The sequence below is a fragment of the Oncorhynchus gorbuscha genome, linkage group LG06, assembly GCF_021184085.1.
Source record: "Oncorhynchus gorbuscha isolate QuinsamMale2020 ecotype Even-year linkage group LG06, OgorEven_v1.0, whole genome shotgun sequence".
Taxonomy (NCBI): Eukaryota; Metazoa; Chordata; class Actinopteri; order Salmoniformes; family Salmonidae; genus Oncorhynchus; species Oncorhynchus gorbuscha.
This window is the reverse complement of record NC_060178.1, coordinates 61,471,960-61,498,291: the sequence shown is the minus strand read 5'-3', so window position 1 is coordinate 61,498,291 and position 26,332 is coordinate 61,471,960. Positions and strand designations below refer to the sequence as shown.

Here is a 26,332-nt window from a genome sequence, read left to right as displayed (position 1 = left end):
CTGAGTGAGAGAGTTGAGTCTGAGGTACTTGGGGTTTTGAGCAGACCGCACCACTCCACACCCAGGAAGTGGGATTATATGGAATGTGCTACTGGCAGCGCTCATGGCTGCTCCCCGCTCCTGCCCCACAACATCCATTCCCCCAGTTTTAGCTTTGATTCTCTCGCTCTCTCTCATTGCTTTATTGGCATGGAAAAACATTGTGTAAATATTCCCAAAGTGTCAATGTATGTGATATACATTTGTAATAAAATAATAAGCTCTCTACTAGTCAGAACCTCTACCTTACGGAGGAGAGCTTTGGACCATCTGATTATACTGTATTTTGTGATTTTTGAATCTGCTGACTCAGTCTGATTTAATATTGGAATGAGTGGAATCCTCTGTTATGCTGCTGGCTTGGTGCATATTCCAGGTACTTAAGGGATCTGATCTTCCATGGCTTTGTGACGGTAACGAGGCCCAGGAAAAGTCATGGTTAGGGGGGGGGTGGTGCTGTCTGCTTATCTCCCAACATCATGTTTAATGAAGGCCCATTGTTTTGGGCTCTAAATTGTAGAACCGTAGAAGACAACTAGTGAAGGAAAGGTCATCGTGGTGGCTGACTGGTATCTGTCTGTGTTAAAGACTCGGCGTGAAGCACCGCTGTGAGTGAAAAGTTTGCCGCCCTTTGCAATTGACCTGTGTTTGTGTGTGTGTGTGTTCTGAGTCTGGAATGAGTAGGTTAGTTGAAGTAAGAGTTGCATAAATGGCCTGGATAGAGATTTTGATAATGAGGCTATACACTTCTCACATTTTATCTATGAGTATGCATACATAAACCTAGCCGACATAATCATCGAAAAGCAATGGTTGACCTCTGTCGGCCGCTGCCTGTGAACAAAGTGCTCATTTTAGAAACCCATCCTGTTATCCCAGATTCTCTCTCTTTTCACTTTGAAATATTTAGAGCTTTTATGTAACGCTGCACTGACTATCTCTGATAACTCGTGAGATTACGTCTTTCCAAAGCCCCCGCTCTCCCTCGTCGAGCCATGGTGCCAGATAGCTCCCTGTGCCATGTTTCTCATTAAGCTCTCCACCAATAATCTATTTTTAAATAGTTAACATTTCCAGCAGTTAAGGCATTATGTAAGCAGCTTTAAGCCTTGGTGGATTCCTTGCTACTGGAGGATAGAGAGTTGAACTACTGCATAGCATCCCTGTCGTATTGTTGGTTACAGTGGATGGGTCACAGCAGTTTACCCAGCTAGAGCGTAGTAACAGTCAACTCCTTGGTAACAGGGACATAGTTATCTGGGTGAACTATGTGATTGGATTGGGGGAGGGTGGGATTCATGGGGCTGGGGAGTTGATAGGTTGTTTACCGCTTTTGGGCTGAAACACGGTTTCTTTGTGGAATGTTGCCGTCGGTTACCCCTTTATTTAAATAATTGAACTGGTCCCGTTAAATATTTCACACCAGGTTTAATCCCTCTTCACATCACTTCATATGTCTTATTACGTTATCATACGCAACCTACATTTGTCTACACATCCTTCTACAATGCAGCGTGTCGTCCGGGTTAAGTGCCCGAAGAAGCATTCTCAAGGACATGTTGGTGTCCCATTTAGCTAGCATGCTTAAGTTAGCATCTGTTTCCATTCACCTTTCATTCACATTCTATATGTTGAGAGTTCTGTAACGTTCTCCCTGTTCAGACGGAGTATTCCTTTTTGTCTGGTTACAGCGGGTAGTCGACCATCGTCAATCTGTTGTTGACTTACGGACATGAATGTTAGGATTTCATCATCCAGCTGAAATGATTGGTTTTGAATGTTTTTATCCTTTGATATGTTGAGGATTAGTCATGTCTTTACCTTTTCAGCTGACTACATCACTGCCCACCATTTTGTGTTGTTACAGTGTTTGTTTACATTTAAGCCACGGTCCACTGTAGTAAGGAGCACAATGGTGTTCTGTGACCCTGAAGTGGTGCCTATGACAACAATAATAAACTCACTGACCAGGGGTAGCCTGCCATGTGTTGGAGAGAACCAAATGGATTTGTTAGAGAGAAAAGGGGGGGAGGGATTAGACAATCCTGAAACCAGCACAGTGTTCCCATTTTGAAAAGCCTTTCATGGATGAGTTAAAGGTTGTTCCAGAATTCCAGCTGATAAAAAATTGATAGTGTCTTGTTGTCCCATGATAAGTGGCCTGTTTCTGATGTGGCTCTGCAGCTTGGTGCCGTGCCCAGATTGATTCCTTATAAAGAAGCCATGAAATCAATAGACCAGTCTTCCACATGGGATTGATTTAAAATGATACATTTCAAAGATTTTTGAGGGGGAAAATGTGACCTTGGCACCAAGACGGTAGCAGCCAATCCTTCCACAAATATGTTCTCTGTTTAAGATGTTGCCAGGATTAATTTGGTTAGATTAGGGAAGTTTGTATTACATAATAAACTGAAGTTATGCATTTAATTCTACAAAGTGCTTTGGAACTTGCCTCAGTATACAGTACTCAATAACTGACTTCCATTACTAGCTTCAGTTAAACTTTATTATGTAAGACCATAATTAGTTTGTTTGCGTGAGAGCCAACGGCCCCATGTGCTGCTGGGGAGTCCAGTCTACTCTTGAGCCTGCTGGAATCACAATTTGCTGGTTCTTCTTGCGCACTGTAGCAGAAATAATGTTGAGAAGGGGTTGGAATTCCTTATGGTCAGTTAATTGGTCTCTCTCTCTGTTGTCATTGCTCATCGCTAACAGGCTAGCACTCGCTTACAGATGTCTCTCTTTCACACTCAGAAGGCACACTTACACAAACACACACCTCATCTTCTGTACACTCTCAACACACAGTTCACATACACACCTACACACTGACTAAACAACAAGGCCAGATTATGATACTGTATGTGGACAGGCATACGGGTCAGCATTTTAGGCCGTGTAGTTTTTCAGTTGTGAACACTTGGTGACACTCGTCAATGTCTTACTTCCAGAGTCTCAAGTCGGATGAGGACACTGGAAGCCATAAGGACGCCATCCATCAGACTTTTGAGGCACAAGGTACTTCAATATTTTTATTTAAAGATGATTTAAACATTTTAGGTGTACTTCATTGTACATTCATTTTTCAAGACCGGAGTTTTTCCTGGTTCAGTCGTGTGATCAGGAAAAACTCCTGGCCCTTTTCATAGTCTACTGCTATACCCTCTGAGGGACTTCCATCCTGACGTGTGTGTCTCTCAGGGCAGCAGAAGCGATGGAAGCGGGACAGTTCGGAGAGCACGCTCCACTCCCCTGGGCCGCGGGCCGAGGTGACAGACAGCCGGATGAGGGCGGTGTGGGAGGAGCTGGGGGTAGGAGTAGGTGGCTTTCTGAACAGGCAGGAGCTGTCCCTGGTCTGTGACCACCTTGGCCTGCAGGACCTGAATCCAGAGGTATGGCCAGCCCAACATTCCAGCCAGTGGTTGTGTTTTTGAATCCAGAGGTATGGCCAGCCCAACATTCCAGCCAGTGGTTGTGTTTTAATTCCCTAATTCCCAGAAGTGTGCACTTGCTCACTCCCCCTCAAGGGATCATAAGTATTGGATTAGTGTAAACTTGGGCTAAAGGGAGTTTTCACCGTTTCGTCTATCAGTAGGTACGTCCGTCCATTCCTTTTTAATCCATGGGTTGCACACCAAGGAGACTACGGTAGTCAGACTACAGTCAGTGGTTACAAGCCAATGATTTCTGTGTGAATTTGACTGTTTTTTAACCCCTGACTCTACGTGTTATCACTCAGGAGTTGGACGCCCTCTTCAGAAAGTTGGACACTGACCTGGATGGGAGGGTCAGCCTCAGGGAGTTCCAGAAGGGTCTCTTCAGAGAGGGGAGTGTCCCAGCTCCCACCTCTTCCTCCACCCCCATACGTCCCAACCCCCAGCACTCTCTCCAGCAGGTGTGCAGACAGACAGACACCCTTTTTAGGGCATGCGTACATGTTTTAACAGTAATTGATTTCTATGGAAATGTATGTGAGTGGGTCTGGGTCAGTAGAGTAAATGTATGTAATTAGGCCAGCACAATGATCCGGGGATAACACAAATGACAATATATTGGCACGTGGGACCTCCATCTGGCTCTAACTGAAGGGAGTTTTTGAGATTCATTCTATTTATAAGAAATACACTGTCACTTTTACTTTAAATGGGTGGCTGATAGGTTTTTTTTAAAGAGCCTATTGAGATATTCTCTGTGGCTCATAGTTTATTATTAAGATATAGGCGTGATAAAGTATTCCAAATTATATGATCTATTGATTTATACATTATCCCTTCAGTATCTGACATACAAAGCCTACTAATTATACTGGTACAGTTTCTGTGTGTAAGTTTGCCATCTGTCACTCAGACCAATTTCCTGCTGGTCAATTAAGGAACTTTAGGCAGCTGCCGATCAAGTCATTGACTGTTGAGGGCAGAGCTCAGTCTGCCCTTCCTGCATTCCTTTGCCGAATGACCATATCCACACAAGGAGAAAGTCCGCCAGAAATCATGTATTGCATTTCAGGCCTGAAATCTGCCTGCGGTTTGTTAACATGGGCTATGAAAAACCTCATCCGTTCTTTCAAAGCTGAGCATGTTGATGCCTCTCAGGTATTAGGAACAACTTGCAAGTTGTTTTGATAGCTACATGAACCAGCATCGAGACCCCCAGTGTGTTTCTCAGCCTGAAAACTACTGCCACTCCTCCATATCCTAAACTGGTGGGTGTAGTGATAGATGTACAGTATGTCATGTGCAAATAGGGAATGGAAAATGGGCTAAGCCAGATTAAGTGTTACGACACCAAAAAGGTGTTTATTAGCGGCGTGTGAAACGCATATGTGTGTGTGTGTGGCACTGAGGCTCTTTTGTCTGTGGGAGCCTGGATTAAACGATGCACAGTGGGGGAGGTCAGGTTATTCTTGGCGAGAGCAGCATGACCGATGGAGGTGTTCCTGCGACAATGCCATGCCTCTCAAGGACTTCTCTGTGTTTCTATGGAATTGTGGGAACAGCAGTGAGGCTACACAAGCACGTCCGCACTGCACAGTGGTCTGCAGCGGTTTTCTTCGGCGGAGGAACTGAATTGGGCCATCCGCTAGCCTGTTCCTGTAGCTCTCATGTCTTCCTCTGTTTTCTCCCAGGCCTTCGAGGAGCGGACGGTGCGCTCCACCTCTCCCTCTCTCCTGTCTGCCACCGTGGGTCAGAGGCTGCTGACCAGGCTGGACGAAGGGTCGGGCTGCACCAGTCCAGAGAAGGTCATCGCCCTCTGGACCGGCGAGGGCATACGGAACAGCAGGGACATCCTACAGGTTAGTCCCGGACTAGTTTTGAACCAATGCACGTGTTCATGCAACTACTGTTTTTTTTTTGGTTTTTTTATCTCCTGCTGTCACAGATACACATGTTCATTGCTTGTGCCAGTTATTTTCAGAAGTAGCCTTGAAATGTTGAGTGCTCTGCCTTTTACGGCTGCTTGAATTGATATGTTGTTGAAGAGCCTTGGTGTTAGTTGGTTTGTACGGGATAAAGAAAGCTGCAGGGTTTCTAGGGGCGTCTCCTTCCTGTGTGTGAAAAGTGTAATAGGAGTAGAATTGAGATTGCCAGTTCCATGTAGCTGATGCTCTTTTGCTTCCAATTAGATGCTTTAGTGTGGAACTATAATCTATGTAACGCAGCCTACAAAAGCCCCTAGCTAGACACGCTCTAATTTTTATATTAAGTGTTACCGAGATGATGATGATAATAATGGTGTAATCTGCCACATTTTTAGTACCGTAGAACGTAAACATGAGGATGAGCTGAACTTTGACCTGAATTTATATATACCATACACCAGTTGTCAAAACACCTAGTCCATGAGAGCTTCAGGGATGGAGGTTGGCTCTAAAACACCAAATTGCACTCCAGGACCGGGGTTGGTGGTGATTTAAGTTACTACTGCCATGCGTTCATAAATTGACCCGTGCTGTTTGGTCCCCGCCAGACTCTGGACTTCCCCCTGGAAGAGCGGGTCAGTCTGTCGGAGCTCACCCTGGCGCTGGACAATGAGCTGCTGGTCAGCGGCAACGGCATCCACCAGGCAGCCCTCATCTCCTACAAGAACGAGATCCAGTTCCTCCAGTGGGTCTTTGGTTTGATACTTGTATACTTTGGTACTGCGCACGCTTCCATTGGATTCTAGAATGAAGGTCATGGCCAAAGAGTCCATAGAGAACAATAGTAACGGTGTCCTTTTTGTAGGCACTAACACCGCCCTGGCTCATTGGTTTAAGCATAATGGGGAAATTAATGGGTTTTTGGATAAAAATAAATAAGGTCAGTGGTAAACAAAGGCTTAGGACTTTCTTATATGTTTTGTTCAAAGCATTTTGAAGCATTTATGTAAGCAAAACGAGCACATAAAGGCTTTTATAATTCATAAAGGTCATGTTTAACTGACTGATATTATATTATCTCCTAGAACAAACCGTGTAATATTTCCGACGGTCTGAAGTTGACACAGGCTTAAATTCTGCGCTCATCCCAAAACCCCATTCACCCCCCCCCCATAGGAATGGCTGAACGAACCACTGGTAACTCATTACCTTTTCCTTTCTTAGGACAAAACAAGCTGGCGAGCTCTGTTTCATCCCCAGGGTTAATGTCCTGTATGAGCCATTGACCTTTAAATGAATTTACATCGACTGTTTATTGATTTCATGGTCAGGCATTGCTTTAAGGGGAATCATTGGTTCAACTTCACTAATGCGCAGAGAAACTGTAGCCGACATAATGGATTTTGGTTCTGACTGATTTTACTACGGCTCCGACGAGATGTTGCTTTTATATTGTTGATTGTAAAAGTCATTGCTTTGTCAATTTAATGACCCAACTTTGGAACCAAAATACAGCACTCTTTCATTAAGTATTAATGTGCCAGTATTCTGCTGTCGTGGTAAGCCTATTTGGATTCTATATGCGTAATGTAGATATAATATCAACTCAGCAAAAAAAGAAACAACCCTTTTTCAGGACCCTGTCTTTCAAAGATAATTAGTAAAAATCCAAATAACTTCAGGGATGTCAGTGTTCTGCCATGGCCAGCGAAGAGCCCGGATCTCAATCGCATTGAGCACGTCCGGGACCTGTTGGGTAGGAGGGCTAGGGCCCCCCACCGCCCCAGAAATGTCCAGGAACTTGCAGGTGCCTTGGTGGAAGAGTGGGGTAACATCTCACAGCAAGAACTGGCAAATCTGGTGCAGTCCATGAGGAGGAGATGCACTGCAGTACTTATTGCACCAGATACTGACTGTCACTTTTGATTTTAACACCCCCTCCCTATTCAGGGACACATTATTCAATTTCTGTTAGTCACATGCCTGTGGAACTTGTTCATTTTGTCTCAGTTATTGTATCTTATGTTCATACAAATATTTACACATGTTAAGTTTGCTGAAAATCAACAGTGAGATGACGTTTCTTTTTTTGCTGAGTTTATATATATACTTGCATACATGCATGAGTTATACATACATACATACATACATATACATATCTGCATGCATGCATGCATGCATGCATGCATGCATGTGCATGCATGCATACGTGTGTGTATATATATATCTGCTGTTAAAATTAGTCCTCCATGATGTCCTGAGCTATCGGGTCATTCTGGTGAGTGATGTGGTAAGGTCCATGCTGAAATGTTTGTCCACTGGCTGTCCCTCAGGGTCCTAGCAGACCAGGCGTGTCGGGAGAGGGACAAGGTCAAGGCTGACCTGGAGTGGGCCGACCGGAGGAACCTCCAGCTGGTCAGCGAGGTGGATGAAAGACACGCCGCCATTGAGTCACTGAATGAAACCAAAATCAAGTAAGACCTGTTCTTCCTTCTCATTCTAGATTACAGACAGATCTTGTGGTTGGAAAATCTTGCTTGACTGGTTGTGAATTTTCATGATCTGAGTGTGAGTGTTGACCTTTTGAATGTACTTAAAGTAACTCCTGTTGAATGGAGGAGAGGCAATTTAGTCAACTTCTCTCTGACTGGCAGGGGTCTGGAGCAGGAGTTCCGGGATAGGCTTACGGCCCTGCGTAGTGAATCTGCGCAGGAGAACGCGGTCCTGCTGCAGCAGGTGGAGCATGAGCGGGCCAAGCTCAAAGAGGAAGTGGAGGTCCTACGGGCACACGATGCCAGTCTGCACGAGGAAGTCTGCAATGCCACCCAGGTGCCTGGCCCTATAGAGATGCCCCATGAGGTTTTTACAATGAGAAAAGCATGCTAATAAGACAGGCAATTGTTTGACCATCCCTCCTACAAGATTCCTCGAGCTTAACCTCCTCTTTTTGATCTCATTGCTTTAGGCTACTTAAGCTTTTGAATAGACTTTTTGTGTGAGTATACTGGTTAACGTTCTGCAAGGAATTTTTCATCTCCCTCCCAGTGTAGTCTCTAGACTAGAGAACTCAAAGGAGATGATTAGATTAGCCCATGTGATTAAAAAAAATAAAAGTTTTTGTCTTGGCCTTCCTGCTTTCAACATCCACACGCTCTATTCACACCAACTAGACCCACCCGTTCATGGACAACCAACCAATGGCAGACTGCTGCTTAGCTTCTTAACAATCCGCCCGTTGTTAGCACCCCCTATTGTTTTCTATTGTGGCGTGACTATACTGTGTTGGATATCTTAGAGTTATCGTATCACTAAGTAACCCTCCCTCTGGGCTAACAGGAGAAAGGCCGTTTGGAGGAGGAGGGCAGTGCTCTGAAGGGGAAGCTATCAGAGACAGAGAACCATCTCTAAACTGCAGAGAGACCTGGACCAGCTTCTACTAGACAAGGTGAGTGGGAGCTATGTGAGGATGGGCGTGATGCCATTCTGTGGTAACTCATCCCTCTGGTAATACTACATAGCTCACTCCGTATGAATGATTGATGACAGTTTTAGTTTTGGTTGGCTGACGCAGTTTGGGAGCCTGGATCCGAACAACACAGGACTGCTTAACCAGGAGGAGCGCTTCTCTGAGATCATCAAGGAGTTCGAGCTGCAGTGCCGGGTAAGCGAGAGAAGGAGCCAGAGAAAGTGTGTATGTGTGCTCGCGTCTGTGTTTAAAGAATCATGCTTTGCGTGGAAGCCCCGAGGGGGCTTGACTTACCCTGGCTACCATTCTTTTTATCTAACATTCCACTAATTTGTCAATTGACAGGACTGGTAAGGAGTGGATTGTAAGCTACAAAGACTGTTACCAAGACTAGGCTTGACCTGGTTTACCTTTCACAATTTTCCAAAGCATAGTAATTGGTTGTACACGGCATGCATAACATTCATGATTCATGGCAAAACAATTTTTTTTTTTGCTCAGAGTTGAGATGAGATGAGTTTGAGTGTATCATGACAAGCCTCTTGATTTATCCAAATGCCTCACATTTTTGGGAACCTAGAAAGTGAAGGTGAGCGCGTGTTATTCTGGGTTCACAGAATGAGTGTTGCTGTGTGGCTTTACTAGCATGTGCACGTGGCAGTTAGTGAGGACACTGTTGACTGGTGCTGCTCTATCTCTATAGTAAGTCTGCTGTGTTATTTATGTTTGTCTGAAGTGTCACCACTCTGCTAAATGACATGGTTGTGTGTCACAGGCGCTGCGGGACCGGAATGACGAGTTGAACTCGGAGGTGGATTTTTTTAAAGACTCAGTGGATGGGGAGGAGATCCAGACAGGAAAGGGACACACACGCCTGGTCCAGCCGACAATCACTGACTACTGAGTCAGACTCAGGTATATCCCTGTTTTCACCTGATTTTTTTTTTTGTCTCTAGAATCTATTTGTGTTAAGAGCATATTTAAATATGGTTTTTCTCAGTTTTTACTTTGAAATGTGTACTGAACAAAAAATATAAACGCAACATGCAACAATTTCAATTAGTTCATATAAGGAAACCAGTCAATTTAAATAAATTTATTAGGCCCTAATCTATGGATTTCACGACTGGGCAGGTAGTGCAGCCATGGGTGGTCCTTGGAGGGCCCCCCCACACGAGGTGAAGGAGCTGGATTTGGAGGTCCTGAGCTGGCGTGGTTACTCCCTCAACTTGACATCTGTGGCATTGTGGGTGACACAACTGCACATTTTTAAAGTGGCCTTTTGTCCCCAGCACAAGGTGCACATGTGTAATGATCATTATCAGATTCTTGATATGCCACACCTGTCAAGTAGATGGATTATCTTGGCAAAAGAGAAACGCTCACTATCTGGGATGTAAACACATTTGTGCGCTTTGTGCGTATGGAAAATGTCTGGATTTCTTTCTTTCAACTCATGAAACATGGGACCAATACTTTACATGTTGCGTTTTATATTTTTGTTCTGTGTATTTATTTAGACCTACTGTATACTATGTTAACTAATGCACATACACACACCTTCTCATTCCTCCACTGCGTAGCTTTCCAGTTACACAGTTTAGCTTAAGTCACTAAACTACTCTTTACTGTAATCATGTCCATTGTGCTTCAGATGACCCGGAGATGAAGAGAGGCACATCTCCCATGGCGAGGAAAAAGCTTCAAGTGGCCGGTAAGAATTGGAAATGTCAATCTTTTTTCTCTCTGTAAAAGCCCGTTGGGTGTGACTCGCACAACCTTGGTTATTTTGTTTCTGTTCCCTCAGGCCTGGGTTCTCTGGAGAGTCTGCCAGGTCTTGTTGTGAGCATTGAGACTGAGATGGCCATGGGACAGCTTAAGGAGAGGCACAGCCAGGAGGTGCAGGACTTGAAGATTGAGTTAGAGACCAAGGTAGAGAGGAGGCGTTGTGACAGACAGGCTCACGCATTTTTGTATTGTTTTGATTCTAGTCTTCTATTTTTTTTTTGTGAAATTAAGAGGTCCAAAATTGTAGGTAATTTGAGTGAAACTAGATGTAAAAAAAAGATAATGCAATTAAAAAGGAAGGTCAGTACATGGGAGGTGCATTTTTCAAATTCTGGGATATCTCTGACCCCTCATCATTCTCACCTCAAAGGTGAACTTTTACGAGCGCAGCCTGGAGCTGATGCGGCAGAACATGGAGGTGGAGAGGAAGGACATCTCTCAGGGACTTCAAGGTGGAGATCAGTGATCTGGAGGAGCAGAAGGCCCAGGTGGAGGAGCAGGTTAAGAAGCTCAGGGAGGAAGTGGAGAAGCTGCAGGCCCAGCTACAGCGCAGCTCCGGGGGCCTGGGAGGGCCAGGCTGGGGCACTGACCAGGAGAGAAGGGCCCAGCGTGAACAGGCTGAGCTGGAGCAGAACTATGCCCGGGAGATCAGTAACCTGGTCCAGGGGCTGACCTCAGAGAAGGACCAGCTGGAGGCTGAGCTGAAGCTCAGAATGGACCAGGAAGTGCTGCTCGTAAGGTGGGTGTAGCCAACTTATCTTACTCCCTTGGCCTGTATTTTGTCATTCAACTCAATTCATTTCAAGTTCACATTGTTGTATAGGTTGGCTACCTGTTTCTCATTCAAAAAATTGTAATTTTTTGTGCCAACCGTAGTCCCTACAACTTCATCCCTTTAAGTCATAACACATACACTGGACTTACAAAACAATGGTGTGTATGTGAACTGGGAATGGTGTACAGTTTGTGTGTGTGTGCCTAAGTGAACAGTCTGTGCTATGTAATCAGGAAAGAGGCAGAGCAGCAGGTGTCTCAGATGAAGACACAGCAGGCCCAGCACAGCCTCATGCACCAGCTACGCTGTGAGTGCCTGCAAGAACCGGAGCAGGAGAGGCTCCACAGCACAGAGAGGGTGAGTGAGGAGCACGCCAGGATCTGCAGCCGGGCCGCTGTGGAAAGGAAGAGGCTGGAGGAGGAGCATCAGGAGGAGGTTCCGCAGCTGAAGGAGCACACAGCCAGTCTGCAAAAGCAGGCTGATCTGGCCTCTGAGTCACATATACAGCACAGTCAGTCAGAGGCTAAACTGGAAGAGACTTGCGGTCAGTGCAGTCAACTGCAGTCCAGACTGGATTTGGTTTGTGCCCAGCTAGAGGAAAGCACTGTGTCTCTGGCGTTTCATGAGACTTTGACCGAGCGCCTGACCTCTGAACAGCAAGCTGTAGAGGAGCTGGGGTTGGTGAGGGATAGAGAGAGAGCACTCTTCAGTGAGGTGTCTCAGTTAAGCGAGGAGCTGCGTATTCTACGGTCTGAATCTGAGACACTTCTTCAGGACAAAGAAATGTTGGCAGAGAATTGCAGCCGTCTGTCCAGTGCTTTCATACAACAGCAAGTTCAACTGAAGGCCAAAGAGGAAGACACGGTGACCCTGAGGGGGGAGTTGGAGAAGGCACGGGTGGCTCTGAGAAACGAAGTTGAGCAATGCTCAAGGCAGTCTGCTGAGATGGTCTCCCTGAAGATTGACTGAGCAAAGCTGAAGGAGGAGCTGAGAAAACGCACGACAACCATTGACCGTCTGCAGTCAGATCTTGACTGTGTCACTGAGGAGTTAGACCAATGGAAGAGGGCAGAGGAGAATCTACAGGAAGCCTTGAGGCAGGAACGAACCAAGGTCACACAGGTCCAATCCACCCTGGACCTGGAGAGGGAAGAGACTGACAGTTTGAGCCAGGAGAACGTCCACTACATCCGCCTGGCAGACCAACTCTCCAACCAGATCGTAGAAATGGAAACGGAATCATCCAAACTCCGAGACCACATCCAAGAGCTGAAAGCCCAACTTAGTGAAACGTTCAACCTGGTTTCTAATCTAAGGGCCTAGCGAGAGGCCAAATCCACAGAGGTACACCACCTTGTGTCAGATATGAAGCAGATGGCAGGTCTGTTAGAGATGGCGGAAGCCATGTCTAATAAGCACTATAGGGAAAAGGAGCTGCGGAACGCCCAGCTGGAGACCAAGGAGAGTGAGCTGCACTCCCTCAGAGGAAAAGCTGGCAGAATTGTCCAGCTCCAGCAGGCGCTGCTGTCCTCTCGGGCAGAGGTCCACGGGTTGGAGGAGGCCTTTGAGAAGGAGAAAGGCAAGATGAAGGAGCAGCTGGTGGAGATGGAGAAGCTGGTCATGGCTCTGGAGATGGTGATGGACCCTGCCAGTCCACACAGGTTTGTGACGTGCAGGCCGGTCACCAGAAATCAAACCAACCTTCGAACGTCTAACCTTCACCTGCCTGATTGCAATATTTTATTCCCCAAATATGGATGCTGAGATTTGAATGACTAATTGCAACCGACCAGCTCTCATCTGAAAGAGATCCTCACCTTTTTCTCTTCAGAAGCCTTCTGTCTTGGGCCTCCCGAGTGGCGCAGTGGTCTAAGGCATTGTGTCGCAGTGCTAGAGGCGTCACTACAGATCCGGGTTTGATCCTGGGCTGTGTCGCAGTCGGCTGCGGCTGGGAGACCCCTGAGGCGGCGCACAATTGGCCCAGCATCGTCCGGGTTAGGGGAGGGTTTGGCCGGCTGAGATGTCCTTGTCCCATCACGCTCTAGCGACTCCTTGTGGCGGCTGGGTGCATGCACGCTGACTTCAAGTTGCCAGCTGAACAGTGTTTCCTCCGACACATTGGTGCGGCTGGCTTCCGGGAGCAGTGTGTCAAGAAGCAGTGCGGCTTGGCGGGTCGTGTTTCGGAGGACGCATGGCTCTCGACCTTCGCCTCTCCCGAGTCCGTACAGGAGTTGCAGCAATGGGACAACACCGTACCAATTGAATACCATAAAATTAGGGAGAAAAGGGGTAAAAAGTACATTTAAAAATAATAATAATAAAAAACTGACTTCAACCATTTCATTTCATTTCATTTCAACCTCCAACATCAAACTGTCTGGAATGCATTAACAATTTACTATCTCTAACGGAATGGTTTTCACCTAGGTGTGCATGCTCGTAGATTTCATTTGTGTGAATAACATTTGTATCATTTGAATGTTTACCTGTCTAATCCCGTGTCCATTTTACTTCACCACAGAAGTGCATTGATTTCACCCAGTTTTATTTGGAACTGAAATGTTAGCGTCAAATTGTAAATTCTTCCCCGAAATTATTACTCAGGAAAATGCATTTGATGAGAAACTCATATCTCAACTATTTCAACGCTAGATCTCAGCTAGACAAGGTCAACTGTGAGAACAGTGCACTGAAGGACAGATTGGCCATGTTACAGCAGGATGTCCAGAGACTTGAGGTGGAGATTATCCAGAAGAAGTAAGTTGATCCATCAGTAATGTTGCTGTGAGAAAATGCTCAATTCAGATAGGGCTTACAAATGTCATATTTAAGCTTTATCCTGTCTACACGGCATTGAATCATTCCTTTCCATCTTTGATTCCATCAGAAAGAAACTGGACAAAGTGGAGCAGGAACATGAGAAGAACAGGGAGGAGCAGGAGAGGCATTGCAAAGAGGTTTGTTTTCAAAACATTTTTGTTTCCATTTGACCATAATCACCCTGCATAGTTCAACTGACCCTTTCAGCCTTATAGATTTTCATAGCCTACATTTGATCAATGGACACATGAACATTCTCAATGACCCAAGACCCAGTCTGATGAGCCCTTCCTCGCTCCCCTCCCGCTCAGAACGCCAAATACCGTGAGGAGCTCCTGGACATGAGCGCCCGGAACCTGCAGCTGAGCAACGAAAACGCGGAGTTGAGCTCCCGTCTCCGTGGCGACCAGGGGGCAGTCCAGATGCTGACAGAGCGGCTGGCGCAGGTGTCCCAGGAGCAGGAGGAGGGGGCGGCCGCAGCCAGGCAGCTCCAGGAGACCTCCACCCAGCAGGAGAGGGAGAGGTTCCAACTGCAGGCAGCCTGGCAGCATGACAAGGAGCTGCTGGAGAGAGAGCTCAACACCACCAAGGAAAAGGTATATATGGGTGACCTTTGGGACAGAACAATAATTATATATATTTATCACACACACACACACACACACAGTACCAGTCAAAAGTTTGGACACATATACTCAGTCTTCTTTATTTGTACTATTTTCTACGTTGTAGAATAATAGTGAAGACATCATGAAATAATAAATGTCTTGTTTTCGAGTTGATAGTTTCCGGATTCGACCATATTAATGACCTAAGGCTCGTATTTCTGTGTGTTATAACTAAGTCTATGATTTGATAGAGCAGTCTGACTGAGCGATGGTAGGCACCAGCAGGCTCGTAAGCATTCATTCAAACAGCACTTTTGTGCGTTTTGCCAGCAGCTCTTCATGTGCTTCAAGCATTGCGCTGTTTATGACTTCAAGCCTATCAACTCCCAAGATTAGGCTTGTGTAACCGATGTGAAATGGCTAGCTAGTTAGCGGGGTGCGCGCTAATGTCATTTCAAACGTCAATGGCTCTGAGATTTGGAATGGTTGTTCCCCTTGCTCTGCATGGGTAACGCTGCTTTGAGGTTGGCTGTTGTCGACGTGTTCCTGGTTCGAGCCCAGGTAGGAGCGAGGAGAGGGACGGAAGCTATACTGTTACACTGGCAATACTAAGGTGCCTATAAGAACATCCAATAGTCAAAGGTATATGAAATACAAATGGTATAGAGAAATAGTCCTATAATAACTACAACCTAAAACTTCTTACCTGAGAATAGTGAAGACTCATTTTAAAAGGAACCACCAGCTTTCATATGTTCTCATGTTCTGAGCAAGGAACTTAAACGTTAGCTTTCTTACATGGCACATATTGCACTTTTACTTTTTTCTCCAACACTTTGTTTTTGCATTATTTAAACCAAATTGAACATGTTTCATTATTTATTTGAGGCTAAATTGATTTTATTGATGTATTAAATTAAGTTTAAATAAATAAATGGCAGATTAATCCGTATCGGCTTTTTTTGGTCCTCCAATAATGGGTACCGGCATTGAAAAATCATAATCTGTCGACCTCTAGTCTGAGCCACTCGAGCATTGAGACTTGTCCCGAAGCCACTCCTGTGTTGTCTTGGCTTTGTGCTTAGGGTTGTTGTCCTGTTGGAAGGTGGGGGGGTTGTATAGATGTGAGTACGCAAACCCACGAGCCACTGCGGCCCCTCGTGATGTGTTCCGTTTGAGTTTCTCCTATCAAAGTTGACCATCCCTGGTCTTGATACAAAGTTTGGTCTAAATTGTGAAGAATGTAAGCCAATTTCTTGTTCAGCATTTTTTTTTAAACACATTTTGATCGTGTAGCTGACGGGTCTGATTAATGAACCTTGCTTCTTGAATGTTTTGTTTGTTCTTAGCTCCAACGTTTGTCAGAGGTGGAGTCCTCGCTGACCAGCCTGACCCTGAAGCACCAGTGGCTGGAGCAGGATAAGGAGAGGCTTCTGAGGGAGGCAGAGGAGAGGACCCATAAAGTGAGAGAAGGATCTACTTGGCTATAGCATCTCTGTTGGGGGAGGCTTGTCATCTTCCAAGTACTAAATGCTAGGTTTCCTCTGACTATGTATGAATGTTTTGTTTACAGGTTGAGATGCTCCAGGATTCTCTTCGCTCCGTGGACTCCCAGACAGAGCTGCTTCGTTCCAAACTCCAGGCTGTGGGTCAGGTGAAGACTGATCAGGACCAGGAAGTTGCCAACCACCAGAGGATGCTGCAGGAGGCCCAGGACAAGGTGGGTGACATCCCGACGATGAAAACGCTTAGAAATATCGCCTCACTTTTTGCTCTTTAATATAGAGTATTGATATAACAGCTCTTTGACGGACTTCATTGTTGTGTGCTGATCATCAGGTAAAGGAGCTGGAGGCCAGCATGGGCAGGCTGAGTAGGGAGAAGGAGCAGCTGCATCTGGCCCAGAAACATCATGAGGAGGAGGCCACCATGGCCCTACAGGAGGAGTGCCAGAGCCTGCGCCTTCGAAACCAGGAGCTGCTCCACGAGGTAGGACTATGTCACTTGCTCCTGAAGCTATTGTTCAACAACATATAACACTGAGGCAGTTGATGTGACGGGCAGTAAGTTAACATAGTAGCACAGATAGGAGACAGATGTCTCACCGGCTGTATAAATCTGAAGCATCGGTTTAGCACTTCTTCTCGCCATCAAATCTAGAGATTGAGAGGAAGTCCAGTGGGAGAAGATGGCGTTAGATTGGACTTGGCCAACATTCTGCAAATGTTCTCATTGATGAAACATTCGATCTCAATTAATTTCTGCTCCCAAAACTAGAATCTGTTAATGAGAGGGGGCCAAGTTTTGTAGACTTGACCATTTCTAAAAGTAAAAAAAATGGGATTGTTTAGGAGTGCAAGGGTAAATTGAGTTATTGCACACTTCAGAGGAGGCTTTTCCCTAATGACACTATGCAAATGCACTTACGCACCATGCCATTTAGGCTTTTCAAAGCCTTAATGACACAGTCATGTGTGCATACAAATGGGTGGTCCCGGGATGAACCCACTATTACATGCTCACCAAGCTACAGAAGGAGATATTGCTGGCTCGTGCTTGGCTCTCTACCTCCTTGCTTTTTCAGCCCATTATGCTTCGCTTGCTCTCGATTGGAAACAACACCGGAGGTGTATCTTGGATCACCAGTGATGTTCCCTCAAAGCTGCGCGCGGCCGCGCACCTCCTCTAGGACTGCGGTGCAGAAGAAATGCCGGGCTCCGCAGACGAATCAACATTATATCCGTTTTTTAATGCAACGAATCAAAGCAAATGAGTCTGATTTTTGTAGGCAGATGCAGAACACTACGGGGTAGCCCACGAGCTGTCTTTCAATCCCCTGCGAGTGAATGCACGTTCAGTTCAGATGTGCCCATTTGTTGATATGCTTTGCTAGTTAGCGAGTTATTAGCCCAGTTATAGATGAGTATAGGTCAGCAATGGGGAGTTACTGCTTCCTACAAGAGAGCAAAATGTGTCGGCTACATTTCAAGCTGTCTTTGAAATGCCAGTCCGGTAAGAAGCGTATGTCGTAATAAAAAGGGTCAATAAGCCAATATGGAGGCTAGCCCTCTGCATTGTCTAATTCTCTGTATAGTAATAATAATACTTTTGATTTTGTAAAGTGGTTTCTTGCGTCATATAACACAATGCAATTTACAGTCACCTATTTGGCCCATGGTGTTGAAGACCAAGTAAAAAAATCATGAATTAATGCCAAGTCCTTCGTAATGTACTTTTTTAAAGTCTCATGCAATATAGGCTGCATTGAACACCACATTTAGGCTACTGACCTCTATCATAGAAGTTTATTTCTATGTGAAAATGTTATGGGATTTGCTCTTTTGTTTTGTTGGTAGGCCTACATTATGCCTATTGGCTATTGTCTAAAACTGTAAGGGTACAGACTCAGTGTTCACTATAAATGCACGCCAGAAGTTGCACCAAATTCTCACCACGTTCAAGTTTCCGCTAACAATACCTAAAAGTTGCTCAGTGCCTCAGAAAATGTGAGGGAACATTGGTGACCAGTGTCTTTGGTAGTCTTTCTGAAATGTAGGTTGAAGTTCACGGTTGTGCTTTGTTTCCTTCAGGTGTGTCAGCTGCAGGGCCAAGACTTTGAGGTACAGAGTCTGACCCAGGAGTGCCTGACTATGAAGAGCAAACAGGCACAACTGGAGGCTGCTTGGGCGGAGGCACAGGACCAGGTGATTACGCCACACATTTTGGTCAAATCATTTATCAATTTACTTTTGCTGAGGCACCAAATCTCTAAACTGAAAGCAGGTTTGCCAAATTAAACTCAAATTAAGTTACTAACACCATGGTCCAAGTTTGCACTAATCCTCCACCTCAGGCTTGTGAAAGTTTAGGCTAATTCCTTTCATGAAAATGTCCAAACTCCATTCTTATGTCCTATTGAGTCTATCCGCATGTTTGAGGGGATCCGTTTGAGCAAGAATAGTTTGGGATGCAAATCTGACTACAATGTAGTCGATGCTCAAGCACATTTTTGTTTTGTGCAGGCACTGCGGGCAGAGACAGCCTTGACCCTGGCCCAGGTCCAGCATGCCCAGCAGCTGCAGCAGTTCAGGGAGCAGGCAGGACTGGGGTCTAGGGAGCAGCTGGCACACCTCCAGGCCCAGCTGACAGAGGAGCGGCGTAGGGGGCAGCAGCTGGAGGAGACCCTCCGCACACAGGCCCAGCAAGCCAGTGCCCAGATGGGTCTGCAGCAGGTACTTTACTGCACCACAGGAAATGTGTATGATGTTGACATGGTCTAAATGCTCTCTCTCTGTTGGTGCTCAGGAGCAATATCAAAAGGTGATGGGGGACATGCAGGAGAGGATGGAGGAGGTGGAGACCAAGCTGAGGAGTGTGCGCATGATTCTGCAGGAGAAGGTCAACCAGCTGAAGGAGCAGGTCAGTTTACCGTTCATATGAGACAAACAGCAGAGTCAGAGAAACATGTCCTGAAAATCTGACTATTTAATTGTCCCTTTCCCTCCCACAGCTGGCGAAGAATGCCAAGTCGGACATCATGCTGAAGGACCTGTATGTGGAGAACTCTCAGCTGATGAAGGCACTGCAGGTCACTGAGCAGCGGCAGAAGACTTCTGAGAAAAAGAACTTCATCTTAGAGGAGAAGATTACAGCCCTCAACAAGCTCCTTCGTAAGATCGCCCCTGCCTCCCTCTCGGCGTAGGAGTTCCCTACTACTCAGAACAATGCTACTCCCCAAACTACGTTGACATTTGTGAAACAGTTTCCTTCCCTTAACCTTAGTATAGGGATGACTGTCCATGTTTAATGTGGCAAGTGGTCCACAATATGATTTTGTACACTCTCTAACAAAATCACTGTGCTACACCTTCCTCTTGGGATGGTGGGTTTGACTGCACAGGTTGTGGGTAAGTGGAACAGAACGTTAACTGTTTTCAGCTACTAGGGTAATATGCATGACTCGTTTTGGTGTGTATATAAAATATATATTTTTATTATATTGAGATTAACGCGAGACCCTTTTTTTGTGATGGTCGATCGGAAGTTTCTATGAAGTATTCTCTCTAGAGGCAGGTAGTCTGTTAGGTTATTTGAAGGTAACGAACAGACTATCCTCCAGCATCATGCTGTGTTGGTAGGTCTGAGCGTCAATTATATGTTTTAATGTATAAATAACATTCCAGTTTGATCACCAAACACACTCCATTAAAGTACTTAACTTTACGTTTTGGTCTGTCTGCGATGAATGGTACTGCAAGCGTAAAGCTGAAACCTCTCTTTGTCACACAAAATGAATCACAAATGGTTTAGCTACTTGTTTAATAAAATTATTTATGGTATTTTTAAAGTATCAACCAAAAGCGCAGTACAGTATTTACAAATGTAAAGTTTTGATACACATGCCCTTTTATAACATTTTACAACAATGTTCAACCCTGATGCACTGCTGTACAGTCAACCTTTTGAGTACTAAAAAAGGTTGTTGGGACAATGTATTTAGGTAATTATTGTAAAAACACTAACATGCCAGCTGTGGATTTGTCATGCACTACACAATCAATGTAAAACAAAACTGACCAAGTAATACATGTCCTTGTGCTAAGTATGTATTAAGTATTGTTTTTAAAGCACTTTTTCAAAATGGCATGACCTGAAGCAATTGTGTCACTCAATATGTAATCCTCTCTGCCGAAACAAAGGTATGGTATTTGACCCAAGACGTGATATGCTCCAAGACTCCCTGGCGAATCAACTGCTCACACTTCCATTTTGGCAAAGTGCTGTTGAGTTTGAGTGTTAATCATGTTCATTGCCTTACAAAACACATACACAGAACAAAAATATAAACGCAACATGAACACGTTTTTCATGAGCTGAAAAAGCTTCATGCACAAAAAGTGTATTTCCAATGTTGTGCACAAGTTTGTTTACATTCCTGTTAGTGAGCATTTCTCCTTTGCCAAGATAATCCAATCACTTGACAGGTGTGGCATATCAAGAAGCTGATTAAACAGCATGATCATTACGCCTGAGACCAGCCACCCGGACAGCTGATGAAACTCTGGGATTGCACAACTGAAGAATTTCTACTGTCAGAAACCATCTCAGGGAAGGTCATCTTCGTGCATGTTGTCCTCGTCAGGGTCTTGACCTGACTGCAGTTCAGCGTTGTAACTGACTTCAGTGTGCAAATGCACACCTTCGATGGCCACTGATACGGTGGAAAAGTGTGCTCTTCACGGATGAATCCCGATTTCAACTGTACTGGGCAAAAGGCAGACAGTGTGTATGTCGTGTGGGTTTGCTAATGTCATTGGTATAAAGTACTTTTAAGTATTTTTACTGAAGTAGTTTTGGGGGGTGTCTGTACTTTACTATTTATATTTTTGACAACTTTCACTTCACTACATTTATCAAGAAAATTATGTACTTTTTACTCCGTACATTTTCCCTTGCACCCAAAAGTACTCGTTACATTTTGAATGCTTAGCAGGACAGGAAAATGGTCTAATTCACACACTTATCAAGAGAATATCCCTCGTCAGCCCTACTGCCTCTGATCTGGCAGACTCACTAAACACACTTGGTTTGGAAATGTCTTGAGTGTTGGAGCATGCTCCTGGCTATCCGTCAATAAAAAACAAATGGTGCCGTCTGGTTTGCTTAATTTAAGGAATTTGACATTTTTATACTTTTGCTTTTGATACTTGAATATTTTAGCAATTACATTTACTTTTGATACTTAAGTATATTTAAAACCAAATACATTTTAGACTTTGACTCAAGTAGGATTTTACTGGGTAACTTTCACTTTCTAAGTTAACTTCAAATCAAATTGATTTATATAGCCCTTCTTACATCAGCAGATATCTCAAAGTGCTGTTCAGAAACCCAGCCTAAAACCGCAAGCAATGCAGGTGTAGAGGCACGGTGGCTAGGAAAAACTCCCGAGAAAGGCCAAAACATAGGAAGAAACCTAGAGAGGAACCAGGCTATGAGGGGTGGCCAGTCCTCTTCTGGCTGTGCCAGGTGGAGATTATAACAGAACGTGGACAATATGTTCATAAATGACCAGCATGGTGAAATAATAATCACAGTAGTTGAGGGTGCAGCATTCAGCACCTTCAGGAGTAAATGTCAGTTGGCTTTTTATAGCCGATCATTAAGAGTATTTCTACCGCTCCTGCATTCTCTAGAGAGTTGAAAACAGCAAATCTGGGACAGGTCAGGGTTCCATAGCCGCAGGCAGAACAGTTGAAACTGGAGCAGCAGCACGGCCAGGTGGACTGGGGACAGCAAGGAGTCATCATGCCAGGTAGTCCTGAGGCATGGTCCTCCGAGAGAAAGAAAGAGAATTAGAGAGAGCATACTTAAATTCACACAGGACACCGGATAAGACAGAAGTACTCCAGATATAACAGACTGACCCGAGCCCCCCAACACAAACTACTGCAGCATAAATACTGGAGGCTGAGACAGGAGACACTGTGGCCCCATCTGATGATACCCCCAAACAGGCAGGATGTAACCCCACCCACTTTGCCAAAGCACAGCACCCACACCACTGGAGGGATGTCTTCAACCACCAACTTACCATCCTGAGACAAGGCCGAGTATAGCCCACAAAGATCTCCTCCAGGGCACAACCCAGACAGGAAGATCACGTCAGTGACTCAACCTACTCAAGTGACGCACCCCTCCTAGGGACGGCATGGAAGAGCACCAGTAAGCCAGTGACTCAGCCCCTGTAGTAGGGTTAGAGGCAGAGAATCCCAGTGGAGGGAGGGGAACTGGCCAGGCAGAGACAACAAGGGTGGTTCATTCCTCCAGAGCCTTTCCGTTCACCTTCAGACTACACTCAATCATATGACCCACTGAAGAGATGAGTCTTCAGTAAAGACTTAAAGGTTGAGACTGAATCTGCGTCTTTCTCACATGGGTAGGCAGACCATTCCATAAAAATTTAGCTCTATAGGAGAAAGCCCTGCCTCCAGCTGCGTCTTGTGCCCGTAGCGTACGTGTAGGTACTGTATGTACGGCAGGACCAAATCGGAAAGATAGGTAGGAGCAACCCCATGTAATGCTTTGTAGGTTAGCAGTAAAACCTTGAAATCAGCCCATGCCTTAACAGGAAGCCAGTGTAGGGAGGCTAGTACTGGAGTAATATGCTCAAATTATTTGGTTCTAGTCAGGATTCTAGCAGCCGTATGTAGCACTAACTGAAGATTATTTAGTGCTTTATCCAGGTAGCTGGAAAGTAGAGCATTGCAGTAGTTTAACCTAGAAGTAACAAAAGCATGGATTAATTTTTTTGCATCATTTTTGGACAATGTTTCTGATTTTTGCAATGTTACGGAGATGGAAAAAAGCTGTCCTTGAAACAGTCTAACGCCAGAGTAACGCCAAAGTCCTTCACAGTTTTATTTGAGACGACTGTACAACCATCAAGATTAATTAATTAATTGATTCAACAGAATATCTCTTTGTTTCTTGGGACCTAGAACAAGCATCTCTGTTTTGTCCGAGTTTAAAAGTAGAACGTTTGCAGCCATCCACTTCCATATGTCTGAAACACAGGCTTCTAGCGAGGTCAATTTTGGGGCTTCACCATGTTTCATTGAAATGTACAGCTGGTGTCATCCGCATAGCAGTGAAAGTTAACATTGTGTTTTCGAATGACATCCCCCAAGAGGTAAAATATATAGTGAAAGCAATAGTGGTCCTAAAACAGAACCTTGAGGAACACCGAAATGTAGAGTTGATTTGTCAGAGGACAAACCATTCACAGAGACAGATTGATATCTTTCCGACAGATAAGATCTAAACCAGGCCAGAACTTGTCCCTGTAGACCGATTTGGGTTTCCAATCTCTCCAAAAGAATGTGGTGAACGATGGTTTCAAAAGCAACTCTAAGGTCTAGGAGCACGAGGACAGATGCATAACCTCGGTCTGACGCCATTAAAAGGTCATTTACCACCTTCACAAGTGCAGTCTCAGTGCTATGATGGGTTCTAAAACCAGACTGAAGCATTTCGTATAAATTGTTTGTCTTCAGGAAGGCTGTGAGTTGCTGCACAACATCTTTTGTCATAAATCAAGCGGTCTTAATACTTTCCGAATGCACTGTAGATACAGACACATTACAGAGATACAGATACAATCTTCTAAAAAGTGGTTGTTATGAGTTGCTCTGGTAGATGGTTCCACTCAACAGCGCCGGTATATAAAAACAATTTCTTAGACTCATATTTAAAACAGTGTATATTAGAGACTCAGACTAATCTAACAAATGAAAAATAGGTGGATAGGTACCTGGGGGCTGAGTCCATGATGATTCTGTGGACCAGGCAAGGCCTCTTGTTTGCACATGCTTTTTCAGTTCTGCCTACAAATTTCTATAGGATTGAGGTCAGGGCTTTGTGATGGCCACTCCAATACCTTGGCTTTGTTGTCCTTAAACCATTTTGCCACAACTTTTATTGTATGCTTGGGCTCATTGTCCATTTAGAAGACCCAAAGTACGTTCATCTCTAGGAAAAAGAACACATCTCCTTCCTGAGCGGTATGACGGCTGTGTGGTCCCATGGTGTTTATACTTGTGTACTATTGTTTGTACAGATGGACATGGCACCTTCAGGCGTTTGGAAATTGCACCCATGGATGAACAACTTGTGGAGGTCTACATTTTTTTCTCTGAGGTCTTGGCTGATTTTTAAAGATTTTCCCATGATGTCAAGCAAATAGGCACTGAGTTTGAAGGTATGGTTTGAAATACATCCACATGTACACCTCCAATTGACTCAAATTATGTCAATTAGCCTCATAAGATTCTAAAGCCATAACATCAATTTCTGGAATTGTTTAAAGGCAGAGTCAACTTAGTGTATGTAAACCATTCCACTACCACTGCATTGGTTGACATGACTGACCAGTGGCTCAATGCTATGGATAATGGCAAATTTGTAGGTGTACTATTTTTAGATTTCAGTGCAGCATTTGATTTAGTGGATAATGAAATAATTTTGACAAAATTAATGCATTATGGTTTTAAGGAGGTAGCATTGAATTGGGTACAGTCATATATAACTGACAGGAAACATTCCACCTATATCAATGGTTCATTTTCTTCCCTTAATGTGTAAAACTGTGGAATACCACAGGGCAGCTGCCTTGGGCCACTTCTTTACTTAATATATACCAACGACCTTCCCTATGCCTTGGTTGAAACTCAAGCTACTATATTTGCAGATGATTCTACAATTTATGCAGCAAGACAATCAGTTCAATGGGTACAGCAGGCTTTACAAGGAGATTTGGAGAAGATCAGGAAGTGGTTTTGCCAAAACAAACTTGTTTTAAACACCAAGAAAACCAAAGTTATGTTGGTCTGTTCAACTAGGAACAGGCCAAAACAGTATGGGATACAATTAAGTATGGGAGGAGTACAAATTGAAGAAGTGGCAGACACCAAACTATTGGGAGTGCAGCTAGACAACTGCTTATCATGGTCGTCTCAAATAACTAATCTATGTAAAAACAAATATTGAAACAGCATGCATAATCAGAAGGATAGCTAAATATTTACCAGGAAAAATTATTCAGCAAATAACACAACCATTAATTGAGAGTCAGGTGAACTACTGTTCAGTGGTCTGGGGAAATGCATCATCAAGTAAAGTTAGGAGGCTGCAGAATGCACAGAATAAAGCTGCAAGGATTGTTTTAAGGTGGAAATATGGTTCTTCTGTTGCAGGTCATGCTCAATGTTCTTGGTTGGTCATCAATTGTCAAGATAATTGAAAAAACATGCTTATTTTATAATATACATGATTTAAAACAGCCAAGTTCTATTCACAACGGTATTCAGTTGGTAAGAGATAGACATTCCGTAAATACTAGGAATAGATTGTCCACCATCTATGTGTTATCCAGACAGAAAAGAGAAATAGGCAAAATAACATTTCGATTTAGAGCAATAAAGAAATGGAATAAATTAACTGCGCAAACTAGAAACCTTTCAATATATACATTTAAATATTATTTTAAAACAATTTAAATATAGTATATAGAAATGTTGTGGGACTATAGTAGATGAAGAATCTATATTTTTTAGATTGAGTATTTATTGGGTCATTATACTAGTATATTATGTATGTTTGTAATAGTGTGTTATATGTGAAAGTGTTTTGTATTATAAATTGTATTTTAATGTTTAAGGACTCTTGGAAGATTAGTCCAAATGGGGACTAAAAGAGATCCAAATCAAATCAAATCAAAACCTCTGACCCACTGGAATTGTGATACAGTGAAATAATCTGTCTGTAAACAATTGTTGGAAAAATTACTTTTGTCATGCACAAAGTAGATGTCCTAACCGACTTATCAAAACTATAGTTAACAAGAAATGTGTGGAGTGGTTGAAAAACGAGTTTTAATGACTCCAACCTAAGTGTATGTAAACTTCCTAATTAAA

At 44.2% G+C, this 26,332-nt stretch overlaps 1 pseudogene; it reads left to right on the top strand.

Moving 5' to 3' along the window:
• The window catches only part of LOC124038193, a 44,339-nt pseudogene extending 24,258 nt beyond the window's left edge, over positions 1-20,081 (top strand).
• The last annotated feature ends 6,251 nt before the right edge of the window (positions 20,082-26,332 follow it).